This window comes from Mobula hypostoma, chromosome 6, assembly GCF_963921235.1.
Source record: "Mobula hypostoma chromosome 6, sMobHyp1.1, whole genome shotgun sequence".
NCBI classification, from domain to species: domain Eukaryota; kingdom Metazoa; phylum Chordata; class Chondrichthyes; order Myliobatiformes; family Myliobatidae; genus Mobula; species Mobula hypostoma.
The window spans coordinates 110,285,817-110,293,589 of record NC_086102.1 but is presented as its reverse complement, the minus strand read 5'-3'; the positions used below and the strand labels follow the sequence as shown (position 1 = coordinate 110,293,589).

At 47.6% G+C, this 7,773-nt stretch overlaps 1 non-coding gene across 1 annotated transcript; it reads left to right on the top strand.

Annotated features, from left to right (window-relative positions):
- The first annotated feature begins 1,318 nt into the window (after window positions 1-1,318).
- Window positions 1,319-1,428, top strand: LOC134348817 (small nucleolar RNA SNORD89). The gene has a single exon (XR_010018493.1). It is a non-coding gene; the product is annotated as a small nucleolar RNA SNORD89 (small nucleolar RNA).
- The last annotated feature ends 6,345 nt before the right edge of the window (window positions 1,429-7,773 follow it).

Genomic DNA, 7,773 nt, shown 5'->3' with positions numbered 1-7,773 from the left:
GTAACCTGACTTCCTGTGTTTTTTTATAGGGCAGGGCACCTCTACAACCCACACCTTTAATCTCATCTCATTGATTGGAACACCTGACTCCAAATAGCTATTGTAGAAGGCATTACCCCAGAGGCTGACATACTTTTTTTTAAAATATAGAGTGGTTGATTAAATGCTGTACTCAATATTGATGAGGAGTAGTATAATTGTTTGGTGTTAGTTTAGGCAGATTGTGTTTGTCTATTATTGACATAGATGAAGATCAGACCACATTTTGTGAGTAATTAATGCAGAAAACCAGGTAATTTCAAAGAGTTCACAAACTTTTCCTCGCAACTGAATGTATGCAGTATATAATCCTGTCTCTGTCTCCCCAGAGACAGCCACGAAACCAAGAACCATGGAACCAACTTGATCAAAGAAAAACATCAAATATCAAAACCCCCTTCTCCCCAAGTGCAAATGGCAACAAAAAAAAGATCAAAAGCGCAGAATATAAAATGCAAAAGACATTTTTCAGTTCAGCTCACTGTTCCAATATTTGCAGGCCACCTGATCCAAAAATCACCCAATAGCAATAACAAGAAAAAAACGCAACCAGAACTAGAAATAGAACACATCTTAAAAACTAATTGTAGTCCAAATCTACAATCTATGTCAACTAAACCTTGCTCCAGCCCCATCTGCCTACATCGCTGAGGGAGAGAAAAAGATCACTCATAGCCTCGTGGAATCCTCTCGAGACAGCAACGTGCCAGATCGCTCGAATGGCCTGAAAACACACCGGCAGAATGTAGATGACAAGCTCTAACAGTAATAGAACCAAATCTGAAATAAAAAGAAGCGAAAGGTGTATGGTGTGTTGGCCTTCATTAGTTGAGGCATTGAGTTAAAGAGCCACGAGGTAATGTTGCGGCTCTATAAAACTAGTTAGACCACACTTGGAGTTTTGTGTTCAGTTTTGATCACCTCATAGGAAGAATGTGGAAGCCTTAGAGAAGGTGCAGAGGAGATTACTGTTGGAACGGTGACAACGGTATACCTGAGTTAATCAAACAGCGGCTGTGGCTGACCCTCCCTCCTCCCCACTCTCCTGGGGCTGCGGGTCAGCTCCTGCCCCTCAAGGGTGGGGAGGGAGTAGAGGTGGGAACGGGGAGACGGTTGGGATGGGGTGGAGCTGGAAGGAGGATGAGGAGGGTTGTGAAGGGGTGAAGGAGAGGACTGGGATGGAGAGAGGGTGACAAGGGGAGAGGTGGGAAGGTGTGGGGAGGCAGAAGAGTTGGGGATTGGAAGGGGTGCAGAGGGAAGAGGGAGGAAGAGATGGTAGGCCGAGGAGTGATGACAATAAAAGGCCAGAATTGCAGTTCTCCCCGCAGCAGTCGAATCTCAGTGGGAGCATGGTGACAGGACTCCAGAGCAAGACTGTCCGACCTCAGGCCCAGCACGCAGTGTTCAGGGAGCCCCACACATCCCCATGCACAACAGTGTCAGCGGGAAAACACCCCACCCTCACACACTCCATCCTCTATATGATGTACCAATGGCTGGTCTGGGACAGAGCAGACACTGTGTGTGTGGGAGCAGGATGGGGGCGATGGGTGGATGGGGTGGATGGAGTCAGTGGTGTGTGGGAGTTCATGGTGTTACGTAGAACAGTACAGTAGAGAAACAGGCCATTCAGCCCACAATGCTGTGCCAAACCAGCTAAAAAGCAAATTATAAACACCCAAACACTAATCTCTCCTATCATGTCCATATCCCTCCATTTTCCTTACATTCATGTGCCTATCCAAATATCTCTTAAAAGACTCTATTGTATTTTCCTCTACCACCACACTCCAGGCATCCACGACTCTCTGAGTAAAGAACTTCTGAATCCAAACAACTAATTTGCTGTGGACCCTATGCATCTAAATCTTCTGGATTAGCTTCCCGTGAGGAACTTTGTCAAATGCTTTACTAAAGTCCATGTAGACAACATCTACTGCTCTATCGTCATCAATCTCTCTCATCACCTTGTCAAAAAACTCAAGTCACGTTGGTAAGGCAAAACCTGCCACACACAAAGCCATGCTGGCTCTCCTTAATTAGGCCACGGGTTTTCAAGTGTTCATATATCCTATCCCTAAGAATTTTCTCCACAATTTCTCTACAATTGACATGAGACTCACTGGTCCCTAGGTCCCAGGATTTTCCCTTGTTCCCTTCTTAAACAGAGGTACAACATTAGCCACTCACCAGTCCTCTGGGACCTCACTTGTGGCTAGAGAGGACATGAAGATACTGGTCAAAGGCTCAGCAATCTCATCTCTTGCCTCCTTCAATAACCTGGGGTAAATCTCATCAGGTGCTGGGGATTTATCCACCTTAATATTCATTAGAAGACACAACACTTCCTCCTCCTTGACCTCCAAACAATTTCATATATTTATACACTCAGCACTGATCTCCTCCCTCCATATCCTTGGTAAATATTGAAGCAAAACCTCACTCACATTCTCCTCATCCAAGCAAATATTCCCCTTTATCGTTGTGTAACTCTCCGGTTCGACCGGCAGCGTTAGTCTAGGGAAGACAGTCTCTGGCTCCGCCAAATATGTGAAATCTGAGGTGCAAGACCTCTTGTTTGTGTGGATGCTGTGTGATCTGTTCCCCCGTTACAAATCAGTTTCAGGAAATAACAAGACAGTACACCATAACGATTAAACGATTTAGCTTTATAATTCTTAATTTAACTAAAGAGTTAGTAAAGAAAAACAAGAAGAAAAGGGCCCATTTTAATGAAACAGTCTAATGTGCAGAAGTTGGAGCTCACGGTTTCCCTTCCGTTGGTCCTCTATCGATTTCCCCGGACTTCATCCACTCCTGACCTTACTCTAAGTCCACTCCATCTTGCTATCTACGACCTCTCCTTTCTGGCAACTTCTTTCTTCATCTCTTGCCAAACAAAAGACCCAGATCACTTCGTCCTCAGGCACATCCCAAGAAAAGAACACTCCCTTCATTAGACGGTACACATTCCATAGCCCCCGTTACCTCTAGCCATAACCCAAACACTGCTACAGAAAAACCATTATGTTAGTAATGAAACCTTTCCCAGGGTGTTACATTCTCCCCCCACCAAATTTAGTCATGTCCTCATGACATTGAGATAATTTGCCAACCCTCCATGCAAAGCACAAAGTCCAGCCCAGTTGTGAAAGGCTGTGACATAGCTCCCCAAAGCAGTAGGGGCCACACTCTGTTCCCCAGTGCTACATAGACCAGCCTATCCAGTGGTCTCTTGATTCTTTGAGACCTCTGTACCTCTCAAACTCTCAACCAATCTCTGTCTTTTACGTCATCAGAGCACTGCCACTCATCTAACAACTGAGAGGCCTGCTCTGCCCAAGTCACATACTCCTCTTCCCCGTCGCGGGTGGGCTTTATTCCAGAGAATATTCTTAGCTTCCAAAAACTAGGACCCTCTGCCTGTGCACTGGGCCTCATATTCACCAGAGAGGTAAGGGCTGATACTAGCTCAGAATTCTCACTCTTCACTGGGGGACGGGAACTCATTGGACATTCCAAATCCAACTACTTCTTCCTGTCACTCCTCAGAAACGAGAGAACCCTGTCTTTGAAGTCTCCACCTCCAGCTACAGGAGATTCAACTCGCAATTCGGTCCACTCCACTACACTCTCCTTTTTCCAGAATGTATGGACAACCCTCAGCCCCCCCCCCCACCTGGGGCCCATTAGTACCAAAAAGTTCCTCTGCCGTTACGTCAGCACTAGTCCGAACTAAAACAAGGTATGTGCCCGCCATTTTATCAAGCTTCCACCCCACAATCATAACTTTGTCAACAGCTTTAATAGTACTTAAAAGTTGAATTAACAATTTTTATGGAGTACAAATTTCTACCCCACTCAACACACACGCATTCGTTACCAGTAACCCCGTGGATGCACACCACCGCTCAACCCCGTCAGCAGCCATACTAGCACAGACTTAAACACACAACCCACTAGTTCAATGCACAGGGCAATCACACAGCATCCAACAAAATCAATCCCGGACGAGCCCCCATAATTGTAACCCTCAGGTTTGGTCAATGGCGTTAGTCTAGGGAAGACAGTCTCTGGCCCCACCAAACGTGTGAAATCTGAGGTGGAAAACCTCTTGTTTGTGTGGATGCTGTGTGATCTGCTCCCCCATTGAAATCAATATCAGGAAATAACAGACAGCACGCCATAACGATTAAACGATTTAGCTTTATAACTGTCAACTTGACTAAAGAGTTCGTAAAGAAAAACAAAAAGAAAAGGGCCCATTTTAATGAAACAGTCTAATGTGCACAAGTTGAAGCTCACGGTTTCCCTTCCGTTGGTCTATCGATTTCCCTAGGCTTCCTCGACTCCTGACCCTACTCTAAGTCCACTCCGTCCTGCTGTCTACGACCTCTCCTTTCTGGCATCTTCTCTCTTCATCTCGCGCCAAACAAAAGACCCAGATCACCTTGTACTCAGGCACATAACAAGGAAAACACACTCCCCTCATTGGACGGCGCACATTCCAAGGCCCCCGTTATCTCTAGCCATAACCCAAACACTGCTGCTACCGAAAACCCATTACATTAGCCGTGAAATCTTTCCCAGGGTGATACACTTAAGTGGTTCCACCTTCTCCCTAGTAATCCTCTTACTCTTGATGTATGTATAGAATGCCTTGGGATTCACCTTAATCCTACCTGCCAAGGACTTTTCATGGCCCCTCGTGTCTTTCCTAATTCCCTTCTTTAGTTCTTTTCTGGTTTCTTTATAACTCTAATGTGCTCTATTTGATCCTAACTTTCAAAGCTTTACATACTTTACCTTGTTCTTCTTGACTAAATTTATCACCTCTCTGGATATCTATGATTCTCTAATCTTTCCATCCTCATCCTTCCTTCTAACAGGAGCATACCTTTCCTGTACTCTGTGCAATTGATCTTTAAACACCCTCCACATGTCTGATGTGGACTTGCCAGAAAAAAGGTATTCCCAAGTAATGCTTCTTAGTTCCTCCCTAATGCCCTCACAATTTGCCCTACTCCAATTTAAAACTCTCCCAGAAGAACCTATCCTGAAAGTTAAGAAGATGTGGTCACTGTTCCCTAACTGTTCACCCACTGAAAGGTCAGTCACCTGGCCAGGCTCTTTCCCCAACATCAGATCCAGGACAGCCCCTCCTCTCGTTGGACCATCCACATATTGATTTAAGAAACCTTCCTGCATACACTTAACATATTCCACCCCATCCAAACCCCTTACACTGGGAAGGTCCCAGATTATATTAGGGAAGTTGAAATCCCCCCACCCCCCATTACAACAATCTTTGCACATTTCTTTAACCTGATTACATATCTGTTCTTCAATGTCCTGGTGTTTATTGGGGGGGGGTAGGGTCTGCATTACAATCCCATCAATGTGATTGCACCCTTCCTGTTCCTGAGTTCCACCCAAATGGACTCAGTGTCTGACCCCTCCACTATGTCTGTCCTGAGTGCAGATGTGATATTGTCCTCACTTAGTAGTGCACTTCGAACTGTCCGACCCATCATACCTGTTATTTCAAGACTTTACCTGACATCCACCATCTGTCTGATCCTTCCCTCACTGAGCTGGGACTCTGGTTCCCAGCCCCTCGCAAAACTAGTATAAACTCTCCCAAGTAGCATCAGGAAACCTCCCGGCCAGGATACAGGTTCCCCTCCAGTTCAGGTGCAACCCATCCCTCTTGTACAGGTGCTCCTCTTCACCGGAAAAGGTTCTAATGATCCAAGAACTTGAAACCCTGTCCACTGCACCATCTTCTCAGTCACTTATTCATCCGTGTCATGGCCCCATTCATGCCAGCACTAGCCCGTGGCATTGGGAGTAATCCGAAGATTACAACCTTGAAGGTCCTTTTCTTCAACCTCTCTCCTAACTCCATATGTCACTGTGTTGGACCTCTTCCCCCTTTCTCCCTAAGATATTGGTGACAATATGCACCACAACCTCTGGCTGTTCACACTCCCCCCTTGGGCATATCCTGAAGATGCTCCATAATGTCCTGGAACCTAGCATCCGGGAGGCAACACACAATCCCCGTGTCACTTTTGTGGCCACAGAATTTCCTTTCTGTCCCCCAAACTATCAAGTCCCCTATAGCTACCACACTTTACTCTTCCCCGTCGGGCCTCAGAGCTGGCCACAGCGTACCTGACTGGCTGCTGAGAATGTGTCCCCATGGGTCATTCCACGGCCCTCCCCCAGCTACTACTGTGACCCTATGGGTCATTCCACCCCCCCCAGCTACTACTGTGTCCCCATGGGTCATTCCCCCCCCCAGCTACTACTGTGTCCCCATGAGTCATTCACCCCTCCCCCAGCTACTACTGTGTCCCCATGAGTCATTCACCCCTCCCCCAGCTACTACTGTGTCCCCATTGGGCATTCCCCCCCCCCAGCTACTACTGTGTCCCCATGGGTCATTCCCCCCCCAGCTACTACTGTGTCCCCATGAGTCATTCACCCCTCCCCCAGCTACTACTGTGTCCCCATGAGTCATTCACCCCTCCCCCAGCTACTACTGTGTCCCCATTGGTCATCCCCCCCCCCAGCTAATACTGTGTCCCCATGAGTCATTCACCCCTCCCCCAGCTACTACTGTGTCCCCATGGGTCATTCCCCCTCCCCAGCGACTGCTGTGTCCCCATTGGTCATTCACCCCCCCAGCTACTACTGCGTCCTCATGGGTCATTCACCCCTCAGCTACTACTGTGTCCCCATGGGTCATTCACCCCCCAGCTACTACTGTGTCCCCATGGGTCATTCCCCACCCCCAGCCAGTACTGTGTCCCCATGGGTCATTCCCCCCCCCCAGCTACTACTGTGTCCCCACGGGTCATTCCCCCCCCCAGCTACTACTGTGTACCCATGGGTCATTCCCCCCCCCAGCTACTACTGCGTCCCGATGGGTCATTCACACCTCCCCCAGCTACTACTGTGTCCCCATGGGTCATTCCCCCCTCCAGCTACTACTGTGTCCCCATGGGTCATTCACCCCTCAGCTACTACTGTGTCCCCATGGGTCATTCACCCCCCCAGCTACTACTGTGTCCCCGTGGGTCATTCCCCCCCCCAGCTACTACTGTGTCCCCATGGGTCATTCCCCCCCCAGCTACTACTGTGTCCCTGTGCGTCATTCCATCCCCCCCCCCCCCGGCCCCCAGCAGCATCCAAATGGGTATTCTTGTTGCTGAGGGGAGCGGCCAGAGGGGAAGTCAGTTGTCTGTGGAACGTCACAAAGAGGATGAGAGCTGCTTAATCGAGATGTACAAGATGATAAGGGGGAATGTCACAGGTATATTTTTAACATAAAGTGTGGTTGGTGCGTGGTAAGCACTTGTAGAAGTGGTGGTAGAGGCTGATACATTAGGACACTTAAGAGACACATAGACACATGGATGATTAAAAATGGAGGGCTATGTGGGAGAGAAGGGTTAGATTAATTGTGGAGTAGGTTAAAAGGATGGCACAACATCACGGGCCGATGGATCTGCACTATGTAGTACTGATCTATGTTCTAATATAAATTATAGAAGATAGTAAAGATTAGAAGTGTACAAAACAAGAGAGAACCAGAGACAAGTCCATGGTAAAGTTGGAAGTTCTCTGAAACCAGTTCACATTTCTGTTCACAATGAGAAGCAAGGCAAGAGATTACTGCACCCTTGTCGGTTATCTTTGTGTCCACACTGGCTGCAGGTTTAGTAT